The sequence below is a fragment of the Rattus rattus genome, chromosome 3 (genome assembly GCF_011064425.1).
Source record: "Rattus rattus isolate New Zealand chromosome 3, Rrattus_CSIRO_v1, whole genome shotgun sequence".
NCBI lineage: Eukaryota > Metazoa > Chordata > Mammalia > Rodentia > Muridae > Rattus > Rattus rattus.
The window spans coordinates 82,837,728-82,861,787 of NC_046156.1; the positions used below are offsets into that span (position 1 = coordinate 82,837,728).

General features: G+C 42.4%; 1 protein-coding gene, 1 non-coding gene and 1 pseudogene across 2 annotated transcripts in view; 2 read left to right on the plus strand and 1 right to left on the minus strand.

Annotated features, from left to right (window-relative positions):
* Otol1 (otolin 1) overlaps positions 1-24,060 on the minus strand; it is a 119,554-nt gene that overhangs the window by 49,729 nt on the left and 45,765 nt on the right. The gene's annotated exons all lie outside the window — the stretch shown is intronic.
* LOC116897545 lies at positions 8,319-8,449 on the plus strand. Its single transcript, XR_004387559.1, has one exon. It is a non-coding gene; the product is annotated as a small nucleolar RNA SNORA17 (small nucleolar RNA).
* On the plus strand, positions 11,079-13,362 carry LOC116895172 (annotated as a pseudogene).

The following is a 24,060-nucleotide window of genomic DNA, read 5'->3' on the forward strand; positions in this document are numbered from 1 at the left end:
CTCAGGAGAGATTTACATCCGGTTCCTGTCGGCCTGCACTTCTTTGCTTCATCCATCTTATCTAATTGGGTGACTGTATATGTATGGGCCACATGTGGGGGCAGGTTCCTTCTGCCTCTGTTCTAAACTTTGCCTCCCTATTCCCTGCCAAGGGTATTCTTGTTCCCCTTTTAAAGAAGGAGTGAAGCATTCGAATTTTGGTCATCCTTCTTGAGTTTCACGTGTTCTGTTAAAACTCAATTAATAATACTTCGATAATTTTTGAAAAAAAAGTTTTTCTCAAATTACAGATCTGCCAAGTTAACATGTCCAGTCAGCTTTCTGTCACTGGGGCAAGATGCTTGAATAAAAGCAAGGAAGTTTGATCGAGCCTCGTGGTCTTGGAGGCCTAGGTCCATGTGTGAGCCCTGTCTCTCTGGGCCTGTGATGGTTGTTTCACCAAAGTTTGGTGTAGAGGAACATTTTTGCCTCATAGAGGTGGAGAAACTAAGAGCTGGGAAGAGTCTGGGTCTCACTATCTACTTCAAGGGTATTTCTGTAATAACATCACTTCCTTCCATTAAGCCCTACTTCTTATGGGTTCTACCATCTCCAGAAAGCACTGGCAACAAATCCTTTAACACAAAAAACTTTCAGGGTCTTTCCAAACCCAAACTGTGGTGACTTCTTTCTCAACCACCTCAGGTTCCCTACAAAATGACGGTAAGACTGCAGTTAGGGTGACACAGACATGACACAGGGCCAGATATGACTCACTTCCTGCTTTATATAAAAGATTAAACTATGGCAAAGACAAAATGGTTGCCTGGTTTCGCATAATTCTTTTCATGACACAACAGTGGGGTAGGGTGCTTGTGACAATGATTGTGTGAATCTCAAAGCCTGAAACATGGGCTGCCTGACCCCTTAGAGAAGAAGGCCCCATCCACTACTGACAGTGATTTAAATTGTCACGGCCACTATGGAAATCAGTAGAGAGGACGGTATGACCAATGACATCTCCCCTGATGTATGCCTAAACAACTCTAAGCACCCTCACTGAGATGCTCGCACACCTGTGTTTAATGCTGTGCCGTTCACAACAGCCAAGATGTGGAACCAGTGTAGATGCATCAACCGACAGATGGAGAAGAAAGATTAGGTATTATACGTGATGGAATTTTATTCATCCATAAAGAACGATAAAAAGAAATCGCATGTCAAGCAGCTGAAGCCAGACTCAAGAACTGTGTGTTTTGTCTCATATGTAGATCCGAGAGTTTAATTAGGGGGTTATCTTAAGAGAGACGGTAAGGAGTATGTGTAACATTAAGGTAGCAAGACAACTCTTTGGGGCAGAGGAAGAAGATCATAGAGAAAGGAGAAAAGGATAGAACTTGGGGAGAAGAACCCATAATAACAAAGTATTATGAAAATGCCATAGGGAAGTCCATAACTGTGTGTGCTAACTTAACAAAACTAGCAAAAAGAATAAAAAATAAAATATCAAGTATCAAAAATTAAAACAGTTCTGGAACGTGGAAGCTGCTAATTAAAAGGCCATTGGTTTAGACTGAGCTTCTACTGACTGAGCTCCCAATGGACCAGACAGGAGTGATTAGTGTCAAAATATCACGGCACCCGATGTACTAAGTCACTCAGTCTTCCAGGATGTCAGAGGTGGGAAAGACAGGCCGATTCCAACTGGCGTGCTGAGGAAATGCTCTTTGCTTTAGACCTAATAGGAAAAATAACTTTATAATGGCCATCACCCATTTTGTGGTGGCTGTACTCTTCAGAGCTTTCCTCTGCCTGTGAATCCAGCCTCCCCTGCACAGCTCGTTGGAACAGCTTACACAGAAATGTGTGAGGTTCAAGAAATGCAGGCACAGTCAATTAATTTCAATCCCCAGCACTAGGGACAAAGCCAATTAAGATCTTGCCTCAAATGTGTTGTAATTTTATTTTTCTTCAGACTGAGTAGTGCCTGTTGCACTTCTCAGCGAGCATCCTCAGAGGCGCTCTCTTAAAGGGCGTTAATTACTTCTCAGCCAAACCGTTACTTTTCTTAAAAGGCAAAGTCAAGGGGTTCTGGTTGTTTAAGTCATCATAAAATTCTCCCAACAAAGTTTTTCCTCTTTCTTTTATTATTGCTGTGTTTCACTAGAAATCAGCATGCAGCGGCTCTAATGTGTCTGCATCTATTTGTTGTGTTTCTTGTATAAAAAAAAAAAGAACTTCCTGCATCAGCTACTTGAGAACGACAGTATACAATGTCCACAGAATGAACTTGAATCTTCCCTTTTGAGTTCTGCAGGGCAGCGGCTTGTACTGTGGGCAGGCATCCTCCCGGTGAATGATGGGGTGGACTGTGGTACTTGGGCCCTCTCCCTGTCTACTGTCTTTCTGTACAGCTCAGTCTTTCATGTCAATGTTTAAACACCACATTCACTAGGAATACCTTTAAATTGGCTGTGCCCTTCCTTGCAACTCCCTTAGAAGCTATTTTTATTGTTGCTTTATTGAGATATATCATATAGAATACAATTCACATGAACTATGGACTTCAGTCACTTAGAGTCATAAAAATCTGTAATCATCACCACGAAGAAGTCTACAACATTTTCATTACTCATTCCCCCCAAAGAAACTCCATACCCACCAAATTTTTTTCAATATTTTTCCCAATTTCCATTCCATTGCCTTCCTTATACACACACTAATTTACTTCTCAGCTCTATGGTATCCTGTATTAGGTATCAAATATAGAAAGCCTCAAGTCATATACAATCTTCTGGATTTTCTGTCTTCATTTATGCATATTTTCATGTTTCATCTCCATCGTAGCCTATGTTGATAATGTATTTTATTACTTTCAATGACTTAATATTTCATGGAAATGCCACTGGTTGTTCATCCATTCCTCCGTTGATGACGTTCAGACTGAGTCCGATTTGGAGCCACTGTGAGTAAGGCTGCTATGAATATTTGTGTGCAAGTATTTATGAAGATTTGTTTTCATGGTTTGGTGTACAAGTGGAAAAATAATTCCTGGTCTTCTTTTAGTTTTATTTAATCCTCTTCAGCAGCTGCCACACTTTTTCCAAGGAGGCTGTGCTGTTTTATAAAATCTTCCCATGCCAGCAGCGCCTAAGACTTCCCACTTCTCTTTTAAATGTGTTTTATTTGAAGTGATCTCCCATTGTAATGTTTATGCACATAGTTCTGAGGTTGAACATCTTCCTGACCATTTTCACATCACCTGGAGAGAATCACATCTCCTTGTTTTGGTGAGAATCTATTTCCTTATTGTGGCATCATGAAAGCTTGTTATGTATTTTGGATACAAACTCTTCTCAGATATAAACGTAAATGTTCTTTCATTCTGTTGTCTTTCTTTCCATTTGCTTGAGTGAGTCTTTTGAAATACACAAGTTTTTAACTTTGACCAAAAGAAATCCCATTAATGTATTTTTGGTGTTGCTCAAGGTTAGGGATTTATATCAGAGAAACCACTACTTTCTGGCAGGTCCCATATATCTTGTAGAAGTTTTACATGTTATCTTACATTTATATCTAGATCTATGGCAAATCAATTTTTGAATGGTCCCTTCTTTCCCACTTCTTCCAGTGTCATTTCTTTTTGTCTTGGCTTTTCAGCCTCTTTGTATAAAGTTCCTGGGCATGAAATTCTTTGTATGTATCCACCTTCCAGCCTAATAGTGCTTGTCGTCTAGGGACACACACACACACACACACACACACACACACACACACACACACATCACACCACACAGAAACACCACACTTTGGAGGAGTAGTCAGAGTATACTGCCTTTAGAATCACTTTAAAGAATTCATTTTCTCTTTGTAATTTTGCATCCTATCAAAAGCAGCTGGATGAGCAGAACTACAATGGGGCTTTCTGCTTGCCTATATGTACTGATGTGGGTCTTGTGCTTGCAACTGTCATCTGGAAAGACCTAAACAGCTTTCCTAGACAACGGCATAGAACGCCATGTGTGAAGCAGCTACCTTTGCTCCTTCCCATTAGTGTTGAATGCTTAAGTATCCCTTTTAGTAATTAATTCTTGTTTACATTAATAAACCCTTATGTTGGTAGACAGCCTGTGGTGCTTCTGGGCAGCAGTAAGCCTTGGAAAGGTCCAGCCCGATGGCACATAGAGCAATCACTGGGCATACGTTCTGAGAAGGGCATTAGGGAACTGATCTCTTCCTGCCTTTGTCCTCTGATGCCTTGAAGTGAGCTGCCTCACCACAAACATCAAAGCCAATCTATCATGGACTGGAACGGGGATGAAAATCACCTTCTCCACTCTCTAAGTTGATTTTCCCCAGGTATTTTTTTTTCACAGTGGTTAAATAGCACACAACTAAGATTCACAAAATTCTCTCATTAATCCTGTTTTCTCATTGTTGGCCCCTGACTCCCTGTCTAGGGAACCATTTTAAAATTTGGTTTGGTTTATGTCCCTATTATTTCTTATTGAAAATATAAACATTGGTGTTTCTGTACCCATATTCCTCTTTCCTATTCTGAAGGTGTCATATACCAATGCCATGCCTCCCTCTGAGCTGCCTTACTTCTTTTACGTGTCTCTGTTGGGTGGGTCTGCCATGATGTATTCCATCTGTCTTCTGCTAGTATTTGTTTACCTCTGTACTGGTTTTCAGTTACTTTGTAACAAGCCACTATATATTTGGCAACCTGTGTTTAAACAATACAAATTTGGGGGTAGAGAAATGGACCAGCAATTAAGAACATTGACTATTCTTCCAAGAACTGCTTCAGTTCCGGGCACCCATGTGGTGGTTCACAACTCTCTGTAACTCCCGTTCCAGGAGATCTTCCAGCCTTCTTCTAGGCACCATAGGAACCAGTCACACATGTGGTGCACAGACATACATGTTTAAATAATAACAAATAAATGATACAACTTTACTATCTCAGAGCTTCTGAGAATCAGGGTTTGAGGCCCACCTGGACTAAGTCCTTGCTTGGCATCTCACTGGGGTAAAATGAAGGTATCAAGTCTATAGACTCACCCAGGTCCTCAGGCTTCTTGCAGTTTGGTTCCCTGTGGTTATAAAGTGAAGTCCCTGTTTTCTTGGCCACTGTCAACTGGCTCACTCTTAGCAGATCTTCCCAACAACACAAGCTGGGGATATTCTCAGAACTTTATTTCTCAAAAGCTGTGAAGATACTCTTTGAAGGGCTCACCTATCAAACCAGGGGTGCCTAGCATAATCTAAATTTTCTTTAATTCAAAGTCAATTGATTAGACCTTAATTACATCTAAAAATCCAAGGACCTGTAACCAAATTCTGATAGGGATGAGAGGGATATCCTGATATTCATAGATTCTGCTTCCACTCAAAAAGGGGTTACGCAAGTCATACATCAAGAAACAAAACTCTTGGGTTCACCATAGAATTTTGCCTCTACATTTAGAAAGCAAACTGTGCCATAATAAAGAGATCTGCGTATATGTAATTTTGCATTGTGTCAATGTATTATTGGGATAAATTCCTAGAAGAAATATTATGCATATGTATTTTTGCTGTGCATTAACAAAATTGCCTTCAGATGGCTTTGTGTTCTCAGCAGCAACATGAAAAGGAGTTTATTCTCCAACAACTTCAGAGGGTATTCTCAAAATCTAGAGAAGTCAGTCTAATAAAGTGTCTTACTACGACTTAATTTTTTTCTTATTATTAATGTCTCTACTTGAAAATGTTAAAGGGTTATTTTGAGTCTACCAGAGGAATTGTGGTTTTAGCAGCTGTGTCCCACCAATGTTCTGTGCTGTGGCTAGCAAGTGGTAAAGCTGAGGTGTCCAAGACCTTGTACAATCAACAGTGTTCTTACCCAAGGCTGGGTCTTCAGTGTGATTGTGGCTATGATCCTGACTGCCATTACGCCTGCTTGCATCAATAAGTTTTCCCCTTAGCTTTTCTGGAAACTCCAAGAACATCTCATACTCTACAATAAAGTCCTTTCTCATTTTATTGAAAATCCTGGACCTTTTATTGACCCAAACTGATAGATCTTCATTTTTCTCTTGTAGAAATTAATGACAAATTCCTGAAATGCTTTTATATAAATCAAACTTATTTCAATGAAATGTAAATTAGTTTGATGACTACTCAGAAAGTCTCAAGTTATTTGGCAGGAAGAAGAAGTTTAAATTACGATGATCTTTGACATAACACTGTCAGCTTTAATGTCCAATTTATTTCAACTTCTTGTTTCTAATAAGCACTTAATCACAAAGCTGTGCATTATTATAACCCTGGTGACCTCACTGTTTCCTTCGTCTTTGTGTCTAGTTCTATTTTACTTAACAATTGCATACCCCATGGAAATTCAAAGTTATTCCTCAAGATTTCTGAGAATTCTTCAAGTACTGTACCTGCTTGGCCTCTTTCTTCCTTGATGCCCTAAGGCCCTTGCATCCAGCCCTATCCCAACCAATGTTGACTCTGTCTTAACCTCTTGCCATATGTCAAGGTTTTGCAGCCTTAATACATTCAATTGACTCTTTAGTTGTATTTCCATGTGGTAGTAGGAGTAGGAAGATGTCACATCAAGTGCTGCTGGAATGTATTGTGTCTCATTTAGTTGTATTTGTAGGATGGAGGGCACTGGAGTGGTTTGATTTGGTTATGGTTGGTGCTTGGAACTGAATCCCAGCCAAGCAAGTACTCAACAACTTACCTACACCCTTAGCTTATGCAATGTCCTTGGAGGTCAAGTGAAGGTCAATAAAATATCTACCATTTTATTGACTCTCATTTTTCCTCTTTCTACTAAATAAAGAAGACATGGTCATTGTCTGAAGCTTTGGACACATTGATCCCCACAGACTTACTGCCTCCTCTTTAACCCAGTAGGAAGCTGCTGAGCCTTGCTGCTATTGTTCCTGTAGCACTTCTATGTGCTGATGTTCCCACTGCCTTAAAAAGAATTAGAAAGGCAACTGTGAATTCTATCTTAGGTATTCCAGGTAGTCTAGTCATTGTTTTTAATAGCTGAGTAGTACTCCATTGTGTAAATGTACCACCAAACCCAGTCACAATTGCTGATGCCAAGAAGTGCTTGCTGACAGGAGCCAGATATGGATGTCTCCTGAGAGGCTCTGCCAGGGCTCTACTGATACAGATGAGAATGCTTGCAGCTAACCATTGGACTGAACAAGGGGACCCCAATGGAAGAGTTAGAGAAAAGACTGAAGGAGCTGAAGGGGTTTGCAACACCATAGGAAGAACAACAATATCAATCAACCAAACCCCACCAGAGATCCCAGGGACTAAACCACCAACCAGTGAGTATACACGGAGGGACCCATGACTCCAGCCACATACGTAGCAGAGATGGCATTGTCCAGCATCAGTGGAAGGAAAAGCCCTTGGTCCTGTGAAGTTTGTTTCCCCAATCAATGTAGGGTAATGCCAGGGTGTTGAGGTTGGAGTGGGTGGGTGGGAGTGGGAAGAGGAGGGGGAAAAGAAGATAACATTTGAAATGTAAATACATACAATTTCCAAGAAAAATACAATTATTAAAGAAAGAAAAGAAAAGAAAGGCAACTGCAAGAAGAAACAACACAACTCAAGATTTGGGGTTTTGCTTCTTCAGGCTTTTTTATTTCTGCTTTACATCTAAAATCTTTTCTGTACCAAAACAGTCAGAATCTGAAGGACATAAGATATAAAACTTTAAAAAAAAAAAGAGAGAGGGGGAAAAGGCATCCCGCTGCTCTATATCTCAGGGGACAAGATGACATAATGAATATTACATGGGAAGGAAGATGCAGGGAATAGCTGGACCTTACAGGATTAGGAAGAAGACATAACCCTTGTCAGTGAGGCAGACACCAAGTAAAGAGGGTAGTGTCACAACTGGCAGAAGACAAGTCCCCATAGCTCATGGCTCAGGGGCTCCAATTATCCATGGCTATTCCAGTGAGAGCCAAGAGACTCTCGATACACTCAGAGACCATGTCAGTTCCTTCTCCTTGCTGAAGGAAAGGAAGCCTGTTGCTCAAGGTCAGTAAGAAAATTAAGTAGAACAGTCCATTCAGAATTTACATTTCTTTATTTATTCTGTGTATTCATACATATGCATGCATAAGAGGGTAGGCAGAGGCAGAGACAGAGAGACAGAGATACAAACAGACAGACACAGAGAGACTGACTGTGTGTATAGAAGTCAAAAGACCTCTCTTTCTACCATGTGGGTTCCAGAGGACTGAATTCAGAGCACCAGGCTTAGTGGCACTTGCCAGCCACAGTATTGCCCTTTTTAAAGTCTAGTATTGCCTGCCCCTAGAGGCATTGCAGGTGTGGCTGCTGTGTCACATGTACATCTGTAGGTGGCAGAGAGGAGAGAGACCATGTCTATGCTCAGTGTTCTGACTATGAACATTTGAATGATTAGTAGCCTACGATTCCCTGAAAAAAGCAAGCCTGAGTCAAGCACCAGCCTGGCACCAGGGAGCTAGCCAGGCACCACCCATCCAGATAGGATCCCAGAGCATGAAGTGAGCCAGAGGCAACACAAACTCCACCTAAGGCTGCCGGACTGGAGACGGGAACAAGTTGGAGACTAGGGAAAAAACCCCATCTGAGACTTCAGGAAGTGAGCCTGAGAAAAACAATCATGGGTGGGCCCACATTGGTGGGTCTGGGAGGGGAGTGAGCCCAAGACAACTTCTGGCCTAGTGCTGTGAGCCCGTACAGGAAGCTACCCTGAGATGACTAGCAACCCAGCACTTTGCAAGCCTAGGGAGAGGGGACAGACCATGCCCAAGATGACCCATTCCTGGTGCCATAATGCATGGATGGGGCATAATACTCCTGAGACCACTCATGAGATGACCCCAGATACTCAGAGACCCTGGATGCCACTAAGAGGAGGAATCAAGTAGTGGAGAAATGGAAGAGAGAGAAACAGAAGGCTGTGTGCACAGTGAAGAGAGGCAGAACTTGAGACTCAAGGGTGTGAGGAACAGTCCCGTGTGATCTGTTACAGGATATATGACTATACTGTTAACCCCAAGACTGTATACTGGAGAAACTGTCTCTAGCTGTGATGTGGCTCAGCCCTAGTGCATGACTTTAATCCGAGAGCTTTCTGCTTATTGTGGACAAGATTGAATAAAGTCAACCACAGGTCAAGAGGTTGAGCAAGCAACCAGTTGACAAGGAGTGAATCATAGAGATGGAGAGAAGTCTGAGGATGGATAGAGACATGCACAGGAAGTAGAAAGAAGGGACATTTGGTTGGAAGAGTTTTTAAGACCGTTTAGAGAAGGAAAACTGAGGTTTTGTTTTGTTTCCCTTCTGGGACATTGGTTGAGGAAGAAAGTCAACTGGATGCTTTCACTGCCTCTTTGAGCTAGCAGGATTTCACCACAGAGTCTGGATCCTGAGTCTTCATTTGGTAAAATCAAAGGTTTGGAATTTTGTTTTTAAAAGAACATGGTAGGGCCCTGGCCTGCACTGCCACCAGGGGCCACATCTGGGTTAGTGGCCCTGCAGCAGCAGGTGTCTGTTACAACTAAAAGCCAAGCAGATGTCAGTGGTCTAGGCTGTGCAGAACTGGCCCCAACCCTTGCCTGGGCAACTTGGGAGAGCTGGTTCTGGGGACATGAAAGCCAGAGAGCTGACCCCACCCCTAGCCAGCTGCAGTACTCAGGAAAGCGAGGCCCTGCACATCCCTTAAGAAACTCAGTGGAGCTGCTGGTCCTGGTCGTAACGTGGGGAGTTGTGGGGAGCTGACCCCAGGGATAAGAATGTAGGAGATCCTGCCCACCACTCATCTCCCGTGCAGTGGCAGGACACGGGAAAGATTTCTTCCTCCTCTCTCACCATTTGCAGCTGGTCCTGCAGGGAGAGCTGGCCCTGGGCTCCTGAAAGCAGAAGAGCTGTCCCTGCCCCTCACCAGCTGCAGCACTGGGGAGAGCAGGCCCTGCACCTCACCTGTGCAGCATAGTAGAGCTGGCCCTGCTGGCATGGGCATGAGAATGGGAGAGGTGGCTCTGCCTCTTTGCTGGTGGCAGAACTGGATTGGCCATCCAGCACAGGGCAGAAAGCACAACCCCCTGGAGTGAGTGCAGGAATGCTGGCAGAGTGACCAACTCAGATATCTCTCAGGCCCAGATCCAAGACTTTGAACTGGCTCATCCCAGCATCTATCCTATCAATGCATGAAGGGGTCTATCCTCCAGATCCAAAACCATAGAATGTCCATGACACAGGGCAATAACTGGATATCCAAGAAGAGTCCCAGTGAAGTTCCAGTATTGATAGTGTAGCAGAAGCCAGAAGCCTCGTACCAGTCCAACAACTCATTTCAGTGAACAGGCAAAGAAGTGTGGACTAAAGGGTATACTTTAGGACAAAGTGTGATACACTACAGCTTCCACAATGAGATTTTTTTTCTTCTTTTGGGAGTCAGGTTGCAAGGGTGGAGGGTGGGTATTTGGGGGGAAATGAGTGGGGTTGGGATGCATGATGTGAAATTCACAAAGAACCAATAAAAAGTTAATTAAAAAAAATGTTGAGAGCAAAGCAGATAATGGAGGGCTGGCTTGTAACATTTCAGAGGGAAGTCTAAAGATTCCATCAGTGCTGTTTGCTATTTTAAGAGTCTGTAGTTCTGGTTAGCTGGGGCTGAAGAGTCAGCCATGTGTAACAAGATACCAGAACTACTAAAGCTAAACTTGCATTAGTGAGACACTTGGTACTGGTTAGCTGGAAGTAAGAAATTAGCAGTGATTAAGAAGAGACCAGCATCACTGAGATGAAATATTCTGGCAAGTGTTTCCTGAGAGCAGAGAGAAGCTGTTATCCAGAGGCAGTCATGTCTGTACCTCATGTTGGCAGATGGACTTGGCAAGGTAAGAGCCCAAGAGTCACGGAGGTGGTACTGGTTTTGAAAGCATGAAGGGGTCATGGAGAGCAGCTGCCACTTGGCACTGTGAGAGGCTAGGGAAGGCCATTGGTGAAGATGTAGCTTCAGTGGGCAGTTGAAGGCCCAGGGTGAAGGTTATGTAAAGACGTTGAGGCTTATCATCATGAAGATAGCCTATGAGAGGCTATTGACGAAAGTGAAGCCCAGTTGCAGCAAGAAACGTCAGCAGCTTTGGAGATGTCAATACCATGGGACGACCTCCAAGAACAGCAGCAACAATGGGGTGGAGACAGCTAGAACCTAGAGGATAAGCTGTGGGTGCGATAGTGGGCAGAGGTGGAAAAGTGACCCAAGCCCTCTGGAGGAACCCAGAAGATGGTGTGTGCATCCCAGACTTTGAACACTGAAATATTTATACTGTTGGAGTTTAGTTTTGCTTGGGTCAGATTGTGGCTGTGCCCTGGTTCTTCCTCCTTGAAGAAGGTATTTAATTTAATTGTGATTTTTACAGAAGCTCACAATTGAAAGACCTTGAAACTTTTAAAAGGGATTTTGGATTTTCAGAGAGATTGGATATTTTCAATGTGTTTTAATTTGTAAAGACTGTGGAACGTTTAGAGTTATTGATGTTTTTAATGTGAGAGCTTGGGGATGAAAAGGAAAGAAGAGCTGTGGCTTGACAGTGATGTGTTTGTGTGACAAGTGAACAAGGGGTCAGTTGTAGTGGCTGGTTTTGTGTGTCTACTTGACTCACAAGTTCAAGTCACCAGAAATGAAGGGGCCTCCGTTGAAAAGAGGCCTCCGTGAGATCCATCTATAACGCGTTTTTTTTAATTAGTGACCAATGGGGGAGGATCCAGCTCCTAGTGGGTGGTCCCACCCTTGGGCTGGTGGTCCTGGGTTCTATGAGAGCACAGGCTGAACCAGTCATGGGAAGCAAGCCAGTAAGCAGCACCCCTCTATGGCCTCTGCATCAGCTCCTGTCTCCAGATTCCTGCCGTTTGAATTCCTGTCCTAACTTACTTCAATGATGGACTGTGATCTGCAAGTGTAAGCTGAATGAATCTCACACATCCCCCTCAAAAAAGTCCAGAATCAGTAAACATCCCCCAGACAGAGAGGTACTCATCATCAATGAAAGCATCAAAAGTACAGAGGTCAAGTCACCAATCCCACATGTGGACAAAACTGAGCAGTGAAAAGTCCAATTTGTTTATACAATTTATACATTTATCAAAACATGATTCCTAACAAAGACAGTTCTAGACAGTCCTTGTGTAGTTGTTAATGGCTACTGCATTTTCCCCGTGGTAATTAGATTCGAAACATCTCTACGTTAGTCCAGTGTCTTTAACAAAGCTTGACTCACTGCTGCTATTTTGTTAACAAGAAAGAAATCACAAACCCAGACCTCTTCTTCAAGATTCCTGAGCAACTCTCCAGAACTCTGCAATGTTACCAGGAATTGACACATCATTGGCTTTAGTATCAGAGAGTTTGTGGACTCTGTTATTTCCAGCATTAGTTTAGTCAGAAAGCTAGTCATCCCCTGGTGTGATTCTGTCCTGCACAGCTATTCTGAGGAGTGGTAGCCAGTTATCAATATCCTATGCCTCTCACACTAAAGTGCATGTCTCTACCACGTGTAGCAGACTAGGTGGGCACTCCGAGGCCTCAGAACTATCTTTTCTCTTGTGAATTAAAGCCAACAAAGGTGATCACTTTAAGGTGGGTTCTGATGAAAATAAGCACCAGATCTTTAAAAAAAAAGTGATTGGAGCAAAAGATGATCTACACATCTTTGATGCAGAAGGAAGGAATTATGAAGAGAGTGCAGTTAAAATAATCCTGGCAACTTTGAAAATGTCTATTCAACCAACACTGTCCCTTGGGAGCTTTGAAATTGCACCTGAATATGACAGTGGAGAGCCCCAGTAGCTAAAAGGAAGATACAGAGTCAGAAGAAGATGAGGAGGATGTAAAAGTCTTAAGTAATCTCCCCCCGAAACTGGCAACAAATTTCCACAGAAAAAAGTAAAACTTGGTGGAGGAGGAGGAGGAGGAGGAGGAGGAGGAGGAGATTATGATGAAGGAGATGATGATGAACAAGACGGGGAAGAAAGGGAGGAGGAAGCAAATGAAAAAGCCAGGGAAGAAGTCCATATGAGATGAAATATTCTAACCAGAAATGAACAAAAATCAAACCAGAATGGAAGAGACTTAAAACCAACACCAAAATGAAAAAGTCAAGAGTCCTTCAAAAAAAAAATAGAAGAAACTCCTAAAACACCAAAACAACCTATTTCTGTGGAAGACATTAAGGCAAAATCACAAAGTAGTATGGGAAAAAAGTGGTTCTCCTCCCATAGTGGAAGCCAGGGGTCATTAATAACGTGAGGAACTGCTTCCAGGTGACTGACCAAAAAGCTACTCAAGATCTTTGGTAGTGAAGGAATTCTCTTTGAGAAAACAATTTCAACAGTTTGAAATATTTTTACGTGACTTCTGCAGCAGTTGATATCTGGCTGTGCTTTTTATAATGCAAAGTGAGAACTTTCTCTACTGTGTCTGATAAATGTCATCCAGGTTCCACTGCCAGGAAAGTGTTGTCTAAAAGGCCTGTTTCGTTTTCAAGGCTCAAACTCTACTATTTACTTGTCTTAAACACATATGGAAAGTTATGATAGGACATAGTAACAGTGGTAACCAGATGTGCAGCTGGTAAGGAAACAAAAATACACATGTGAAAGTAACTTTGTATTTTAACAAATAAAACACAAAAGCTAATCACTTCCTAAGACCCACACTGTCACCACAGAGTCCCTCAAGTGACCTAAGCAGCTGCTCAAAACTGTCAAGTGAGTTGAGCCACTAATGAGTTATTCTGTGTCAAACTTACCTCAATGGTAGGCTTTCTCCTTCTCCCAAAACAAAGAAAGCACATCTGTGACTTGCAACCACTTGTTACAAGGTCTGCTCTTGGCAGAGCCCTTTGTGTGCAGAGCAGAGCACTACTTCATATCTGGCTCCGGTGTCTCAACAAAGTCTTTTGAAAAGATGTCACTGTTTGGAACTTAGCACTTTCCCAGATGCTAAGTGCAACTTCTGTTAAGATTTTTGACGGGCTTTTTGATGCCAACACACGCGTGAGAAAACAGTGAGTCGTTTTGACATGTCACGAGCAGTCAAGTCAAGTGTGGTACCAAGCACTGCAGGGGCTCCGTCTGCCCACAGTCAAGATTCTTCCTGGGCAAAATTTCACTTGGCTAAGAAATGCTGCATCATTTAGAAGCATTTGATAATGGTGATACCCTCCAAAAGCGGCTCTGAAATGGCACTTACTTTGACGGTGTCAGCACACATAGATAACAAATAGCAGCTGTCTACACTGGAAAGTGGCAAGCATAATGCAGAAGAGACGAGTGTTGTCAGCTCCAGCATCAGTGGTGACATGTGGGGAAAATGTCACGTTATACAGAAAAGCCCATCGTTTAGGAGAGGCGTTCTTTCAGTTATCTCCCCCTTGCTCTAAGTTACCACCAGTTTTAGGCTTTCAGGAAAAAAAAAACATATTTCAAGATCTCTCTTGGGGAGATAGCTCAGAAGGTAACACACTTGGCATTCAAGCCAACAGACATGGATTCAAGTCTCCAACAGTCACAGCAATGCTGAGTATGGAGACACACATCTGACACCAAGTTCCTGGAGGATCAGAAAGGGTAGGTATGGGGATCCACTGATCTGCCACTCAGCTGAAACAGTGAGTTCCAGGCCCAGTAAGAGCCCCTGTCTCAGTAACGCCTTTGCCCTCTAACTTGGCTTCTGAGAAGACCCTTACATAGATGCCAACACAGGGACTCAAAACCCACCACCATCTGGGGGCTTGAAGAAAACAAGAAGCAGACATGACATCACCCAGAGATGAAGATCTTCAGGAAGCCGCATTGCTCTGTTCAAGATGACTCTGCCTCTACAGGGGTTTCATTCGCTGTTGAGGCCATCACCACTCTTCCAGGGCTACCCCACCAACATTCACAGCTGCATGCCGCTACTGCAGCTAGAGCTGGAAGTTGAAGGGCACCGCCTTCTTCCTACACTTAGCATGTGGCACCAGAGTAGAACCTTATTTGCTTATTAGAAAAGCCTACCTGGAAAGTCCGTTGTCAGGCGAGTCTGGAAAATGGAGTCTTCATGCTTTGTGCCTCAGTGCCAGAGTGTAAGCATGAGACCCAGTCCTCCCAGACAACTAGCATCCTGGAAAGCATGAACATTTAATTAGCAAGTATGTGGAAGTTTTCTTTTCTTCAGCTCTCTATCCTTTATTATAGAGTTCTGATCCCAACCAGAACTCAATAATAAAGGAGGAATGAGAGTAAAATTTGGACACCAAACCTTACCTGAGTCCTTAATATTTATTTCATATTCACCAAAAGCTAATGTAGCAATTTGAACTACATATCAAGAAAAGAAACTTATTACTTTTGTGTAGATACATACATGTGGGCACACATCTTACCAAATACCAAATACCAAAATACTCTCCTATGACTAAACCTAATGGTGTAATTTGGTGGGCCTTCAGTAACTGGGATATTTCTAAATTACTGCTGGGCCCCGAAATTACTGCTGAAGAAGGCCAGAAAGGTTGGATCTGCATCAGATGGTGTCCTAGAACTGAAAGAACTGGATGCACGGTCCATCTCTAATCCAGAAGCAATCTCTAATCAATAACCACTGGCAAATGAAAAATTATTTTCCTCCAAGGAAGTCCCACCAGAAAACAAAATATTCATAAGGGTAGGCCACATACCCAGCTGTAGATGGCCAGTAAAAATTTAATCCAAGTATATATTTAAAGGTTTCTTGTCTCACAATGTCCTGTCAGGGCTTTTTCCACTTATTTTTAATCTTATTTTTTATTTTTGTTTTCAAATAAGACACAGAAAGGGGAGTGGGTCCATATGGGAAAGGAAGTAGGCAAGAACTTGGAGCAACAGAGGACAGGGAAACCATTACTATAATATATTGTATGAAAAAATCCATTTTCGATAAAAGAGGAAAAAAGAAAATAGTTAAGAAAGATGAGTTAATGCTCATTGGAAAAGAGATGGGCTGAGGTGATGGTTTAATGAGGTGAGGGTCAAGTATTTATTTCTTTTTCTTCTGAGAGGATGTGTGAGAAATCGAAGGAGAGATGACCAAAGGAATTTTAAGAATAGGATACCTGACACTTGACATGACTTCAATGTGGCAATGAGCCAACTCTTCCATCCACACCCAGTCAGAGGGATTTTAAAAGAAAGAAAGAACTGGGTTTTGGAGAGGAGTTAGATTAGGAGCCACAAATCCATGAGTGGAGAACAAGGAAGTTAAGGAACTAGGCTGGAAACCTCATAGAATGCTAGGAGTAGGAATGGTGTTTTCCCAGGGTGGAGCAAAATATTGTTGTAACCTTCCCAGGGTTTAGGACAATGAGCACTGTTATTCCATCGTCTGCTAGCTGCACACATCTGGCTCACAGGATGTTCAGTGCAGCAGGAGTGTTTTGGTCCCACCGTCTGGGTCTCCCTTCCCTGACATTTTTGGTTCCACTGTATTATACCTATTTGCCTATCATCTACTTTCAGACCACCACTTAGGGCCAATTTGTTGTTGTCGTTGTTGTTGCTATTGTTTAAAAATCAGCTTTTGCAGGTTTGTGTCAATGCATATGATTTTATATAGATCTGACACTCAAAATGGCCCCTAGTCACTCAAACAGAAGGCCATGACTGGTTAGTCCTGGCTAGATTTGGAGCCAAAGATAAGCCTGACATTGTTTCATTGTCTTTAAACATTATTGTATTACACATAAGCATGAAGAATTTGAGCAAATTACGATTACAAATGCCCTCCAAAGCAAGAGACTAAGAGAATTTTATGAGCTGGGCATATGTGCTGACTGGTTTTAATGTCAGTTTAACACAGGCTAGAGTTGTTTTTGAAGATGAAACCACAAGAACTGGTGTCATGGGCTGGAGAGATGACTCAGCGGTTAAGAGAACCCGACTACTCTTCCAGAGGTCCTGAGTTCAATTCCCAGCAACCACATGGTGGCTCACAACCATCTGTAAAGGGATCCGATGCCCTCTTCTGGTGTATTTGAAGACAGCTACAGTGTACTTATATATAATAAAATAAATCTTTAAAAAAAAATAAAAAAGAACTGGTGTCATCCAAGGCTGGCGGTCCTGGATGGTATAAGAAAGCAGGCTGAGCGAGCAAGCAATGAAGAGCAAGTCAGTGTGCAGCACTCCTCCATGGCTTCTGATTTAGTGCCTGCCTGTAGGTTTCTGCTTTTAGTTCCTGCCCTAACTTCTCTCAAAGATGGACCGGTATCTGGGAATATAGGATAATATAAACCCTTTCCTCCCCAAGTTGCTTCTGGTCATGCTATTTATCACAGCAATAGGAGTCCTAACAAAGGCAAGATGGTAATGCATACCTGTAATTACAGCACCTAAGAGGGTGAGGCAACAGAATCTCAAGATTGGGACCAGAGTGATGGCTCAGCAGTTAAGAGTACTTGCTGCTCTTGGAAGGATACAAGTTATTTTCCCAGAGTCCATCTTGGTGGCCCAAAGGGGACTCTAATCCTTCCTCTATACTGCAAGGGCACCTAAATGTATGGGCACACACACACACACACACACACACACACACACACACACAAAACACAACACAGTTTTAAAGGTAAAATCTCGAGATCAAGGTTAGCTTGAGTACATAGTGAACCCTAATCCAGCTGGGGTTACATAACAAGACACATTAAAATATGAGGTTGGGTGAGGAGGAATATTAGATTCTGATTCCTCATCTTGTATTGACACAGCTTTCTGTTAGCCCTAGGCCTAGAATCAAAGGCATTTACTAAATTAATGGGATGAGTGCTGGGATGTGAGAAGGCTAAGTCAACAAAGTGCTTGCATAAGGATCTAAGTTCAATCTCGAGAGTCCCAAGTAAAAGCCTGGTATATACTTGTATTCCCAGCATAGGGCAGAGTCATAGTATGATACCATTTCTAGGGAGACATAAATATATATTCATTCCAAATGGGGAGCTGACAACAACCCAGAGTACATATACTATCCAAGTCCAACTTGGTACATCAGTGAGTTTTATTGGGGTTACTTGGGAACGGAATGGACTCACAGACAGTCCTATCATCCAAACCATACCCTCGCATAGATGACAGCTCACAAAAGCTGGAAACCTGGTGTCTTAGTCAAGGTTTCTATTCTTGCACAAACACCATGACCAAGAAGCAAGTTGGGGAGGAAAGGGTTTATTCAGCTTACACTTCCACATTACTGTTAATCATCAAAGAAGTCAGGACTGGAACTCACACAGGTCAGGAAGCAGTGGTTGATGCAGAGGCCATGGAGGGATGTTACTTACTAGCTTGCTTCCTCTGGCTTGCTCAGCTTGCTCTCTTATAAAATCCAAGATTACCAGTCCAGGGACAGCATCACCCACAATGGGCTGGGTCCTCCCGACTTGATCACTAGTCGAGAAAATATTTTACAGCTGAGTCTCATGGAAGCTTTTCCTCAAATGAGGCTCCTTTCTCTGTGATAACTCCAGCTTATGTAAGTTGACATACAAAACCAACCAGTGTACCTGGAGAGCACTGGACAAACGATGTACCAGCTTCCCTCTATCTTAGGCTTGAAAGCCATGTTATAGTAAAGACTCATTCCTGTTCATGAGTAAAATCTCTGTTTCTTAAGGATTAGGTCCCACCTGTGACCTTAACTACAAATGGTTCTGAGCTGCCTGTTCCAGAAAACCAAGTTCCAGGCAACCATGTCTTTGTTTCAAGAAATTGTTATGCCTACCTTAAGACCACCTTGCAATCATGTCTTTGTTTCAGAAGGTTGTTATAACCAATTTGTTAGGCTTGTATTCAGCTCCTGTAACCCTGCTTATTTTATCCACCAAATCCCCCATTTGAAAACACCCTTACCCTTGAGCTACAAAAACTTTGTCTTCCTTGAGTCTAATGCTGAACTCTGAAACCCTTCCTTTAGGGTGAGACAGCTCATGCACACAAACAAAAAGGCTTGTTGCTCATGATGATTTCGGTTGGCATAGGAACCAGAGCCAAGGGAAAAGCATCCTGCCACTAGCTTGACTCAGAGCTTCTGAGACTTGGAAATCCTTGTCCCATGACTTATGTCCTTCACTGTAACTCCCCTAGGGACACAGAGATCACTGCAGTATTCACGTACTTCACAGGCCCAAGAAACCTCCAAAAGCATGTGCTGAGGACTCATGGGCTGAGGACTGGGGTATAGCTCCGTAGTACCTTGTCTAATGGTACATCTGTCCAATGTATACAAGGCTCTGGGATAGACTACCAGAATACCCAGCACCAATTTAAAATACAAAGAATTTCTAGTCATCCTGAGACTGTGTGACCATTTAAGATCCTGATCAGAGGCTCCTTTCATTCACTAAGCATTTACAGAAAACACACTGTGATCTTAAGCTCTGTGTTAAACATGGTAAGCATAACAACAACCAAAAAAAAAAAATCTCAGGTTTCTTGAAGCTTGCCTTGCTGTACTTTTCCACTACCTCACTGTACATGCTCCAAGAATCCTATAAAAGCCCTTCCTCTCACCCAGACATCTGCTGTCTCTCTTCCATTCAGAGGCAGCCACCATTGTGCTCTTCTCCCCAGCAAATCTCTTATGTGAAGTTTGCTGCGTGGTGTGACTCTTGTGGCATTCCTTGGCCCCATCTGACAAAATGTCCTTGTGCAAAAAAAAAAAAAAAAAAAAAAAAAAAAAAAAAAACTTTAGTCAGTGGCCTTTCTCCCCTAATCTTTGGGATTAACTCAACCTACAGGCAACTGGACAGGTTGGAGAGTGTCCTTTCCAGGTGGCTTAGTCTGCCTTAGCCTCTTCTAGGCAGCTTAGCTTAGAATGTCTTTCAGCAGTACTTACAACTTATATAAGCTAGGTGAGGGAGGAGCCTTGTCAGTCTTGTCAGTTTCAGGGACTTCTGCCAAGTCCTACATGGTCATAGAAGGGATCGCATGATATTGTTCCCACCCCAGAACAAAGCCAGCTCAGTGTGGGCTCCCTGAGTGTTGATGGATGCTGGGCATGAGGCTTATTTATATATACACACACATACATACATACATACATACATACATACATACATACATACATACACACAGAGAGAGAGAGAGAGACAGAGACAGAGACAGAGACAGAGACATACACAACACACACATATATATACCTCATGTTCCTCCTTCAGGAAATATTTTCCCTGCCATGGTTATCAGGGAATGTCCTCTCTGCCAAGGTTAATGTCTCTGACATGTTAATCAGAGACAGCAGGAGTCAGAGAGGCAAGGGTGTGTCTATGTCCTTAGCAAAAATGGCAAACACTGTGACCTTCAGGTCAGCCCTTAAGGCTGTGGGAAAGAACTCTGAAAACATATAAACAGAATTTCTCAACTATGCAATATATAAAGATGCAATATGAATTATATGAGGGGCTTCATGGATCTTAAAAAAAAATACACAGAGGCAGCTGCACTATGAGCCAGCTTGTCAAAAAGATAGAAAGGCAGGCAGATTCCTGAGTTCAAGGTCAGCCTGAGACATCAAATTTAGGACCAAGCATGGTGAGAGTGGTGATCTCAGAGTTGGATCCCACACAGCTTATTGTCTGTGCTTACAAAACCAGCCAGATCTCTGAAATCATTTGCAATGTTAAGAAAAACATGCAAATGTCTTTACTAGATGTCTTTTACTAGGAGTCAAGGAGCTTAGGTCAAAGAATGCCGATTGGTGGGATAATCAAAAGGGAACCTGAGTTGAATGATTGAATTAATGTGTAAATAAAAGAAAGGGCTTCAGTCTGTGAGAGCTGAGTTGTCTGGTGATCTTCAGAACACTGTCTCAAGCTGTCACCTTGTACCTATGATTTGATTTCAAGTTGTTCTTTTCACCCCTCCCAAACTCCCCTTCCTCAGAACCCCTCTCCACACCAGGGCTGGTCCTGATTTCCTGAAGCGTTAAGTTGTTTACTTCCCAAACCCATGACACTCTTAAGAGATGGAATGTTTTTCCTCCTCTTAGAGCCCCTTGTTTCACTTTGCCCTGTTGTTTCCTGTGTCTTAACAAGCTGTCCATCAATATTGAAGATTTTAATCTCAAAGGAAACTGCTACACAACAGGGGAACAGAGATAGCCAGATCCCTGGGCTTGCTAGGCAGTCAACTCCACTTACCTGGTGAGCTTCAGACCTGTGAGAGACCTTCTCTCAAAAACAAAGAGCTATGTGGTGGCTGAGGTCATGAACCACCTGCTGGGAAGGAATTTTTCAAATTGCTGGTTCTTTAACACCATCCCAGACTAAATGAATCAGATCAAGGAGACAAGGCCTAGGATCTGCTGTCTTGACTCTCCAGGTAATTCTAATATTTGAGAAGCACTCAAATATGTGGCCAGAGGCATTACAGTGGGAGCTTTTGTTTCCCACCTGCATATTCAAAACACTAATATCAGCATTGCACAAGCCTTCTGAAAACATTTTTGTTGCTCTAACAATGTGGTGATAGAGATCTAAAATGTAGATGTGACTACAAAAGTAGATGTAACATCATGTCGGATCATATGCCTATAAGCCCAGAACTCTGAAGTCGGAGGCAAGATCTTGAGTTCAAGACTTCGTTTACACAGTGAGACCCTCTCTCCAGGAAAAGAAAAAAAATACAGAAATCAGTATGCCTATAGTTTGGGAAGCAAAATACTACCTTCTGCCTCAGATGTTGCTCTTTCAAGAGTATTTGCTATGAAACATTGCTGAACAATTATTTGAAAACTCACAAGTGAAACTTTTAAACACTAGCATGGTGTGTTTCACTGAGGGAGCTGGCCAAATGAGATGCAAGGTTGAGTGGATAGAAATATAGACTGCCAGAAGTTTAGTAGTCCATCTTCTTTAAATCATTAGCAAGCAATTAATGGGGAAAAACAAAACATCTCCAGACATAAATGAAATGTTTGTTTAATGATCAACTCACTTGGAAATAGACTGTGACCAAACAAATGGTCTTAGAATCTCTCGAGCAATTTCTTATTGCTGTAGGTTTCTTGTCTACATTTATAAGGCAACTAATTATATAAATATACCAGTTTTCATTTGCTCATTAATTTAACCAAATGGATTTTTCTTTTTCTTTTATTTTGGTGCTGGGAAAAAAGCAAGGACCTACAGCATGCTAAGCAAGTACTCTGCTGACACCTAGCCCCACCCCCATGCCCAAACACACATCTGTGGTCTGTGCGACCACTGGAGGCATGCTGATGTTTGAGGTCCATGCTGCCTCCAGGGACAGTCTTGAGGTCATTGCCCCATTTTGCCTCTGACTGTTATGGCCAAGGAAGATTCTTTTATGATGGTATCAATGACTACAGACTCATAATTGAGAATGAGAGACATTGAAGGTTTCTATGACAGTCTCTCTCACACTCCCCACCCCCCAAAAAAGAAACGGTGTAGACAGGAAGTCATTGAAGAAAGACTTTGGAAATTGTGATAAAGATGCTGATGTGGGGGTCTTCACAGTTGATGGCCTCTGGCAAAAGTGTGGGAAAGGACTCAGTTATCTTTGAGAGGCTGACCACTGGGAGTTTGACCATGCTCCAGTGAGCATATGGGCAACGCAACTTTGACTTGATGTAATTTTTCTTTTTCTTTTGAGGGGAGGCACAAGAGCAGTAGGGGGGACCTAGGAGGACTGGAAAGGGAGTATGATAGGTTTCATTGTAGGAAATATACAAATAATCAATAAAAATAATATGTTGGAAAAGTGTTTTAACAGTTTTCAAGTACTGTGCTGGGTACTAGAGAAGTAAAAAGTACACAAATCAAAAATTAAATTCCCAGCCAAGAATGTGATATATGCTCCTAATACCATCTTTTGGGAAGTAGAAAGGATCTATGTGAGTTCAAAGCTAGCCTGGTCTATACAGCAAGTTTTAGGCAGGCCAATATCTCAGAAGAAGCAGGCAAACAGAATTAAATCCTAAATCAAAATGTTCACTACACTATTGATTTTTTAAAATCTCCTGGGGCTGGAGAGACGGCTCAGAGTAGTTCAGAGCACTATCTGCTCTTCCAGAGATCCTGAGTTCAATCCCCAGTAATCACATGGTGGTTTACAACCATCAATAGTGTGATTATCTGATGCCCTCTTCTGGCATGTAGGTGTACATGCAGATAGGATGCTCACATACATAAAATTAATAAATCTCTTTTTAAAAGAAAGAATCTTCTTTCTCCACTTATAAAATAGTAACAATTTTTTTAATTGATTTACTTTATTGTATATGTATGGATACTTTGCCTGGATACATTTTATTTGAGCATCACATGCAGTTCCCAAAGTGGCCAGAAGAGGGCACGAGATCCTGCGAAATCAGAGTTCCAGTGTCAGCAGCCTGGTAGGTTCTCTGGAGGAGCACCAAGCTTTCTCAACCACTGTGCCATCTCTCCAACCAGACCTTGACCAAGGGGTAGTAATGAAGTTTGACTGGGAGCTTCAGTTGTACACACTCATCTTTTACCCTCAATCTCTTCTCTTCATCATTTGTTATAACAGGAGATGGCTCTGCACTGGTCTCGGTGCCCTTTCTCTTCCCAGGAAACTCATGACCCCTGCACAAGGATAGGCCAACAGAAGACTGACTTATTACTGGGAAGGCACCAAATCCACAGCATTCTCACAGCCTAACTGAGGCTAATATAAAGAGGTGCCGGGTTTACCTTTCTTTCATCATTAGGAATAGGAAATTAATCTTCATCCATAGAGTTGATTTCATAATTCATAACCAGTTGTCTTTATCATTATTAAATTCACAATTCAATAAGAGTAGTGTGCTTTCAGTGGGGAAAACTGGTTTTTAAGGCAGTGAATGATGGCTATGAGAACAGAAAGGGATCTTGATCCTGGTCTCTCTCCTGCTGCTCACTGTTTCCAAGCTCAGTGCAGGTGTGTCTAAAACACAAGAAACCAAGGGACCTATGCCGCCCTTCACAACGTCCCTGGTGTCTTATTTGGGGCTTCTATTGCTGT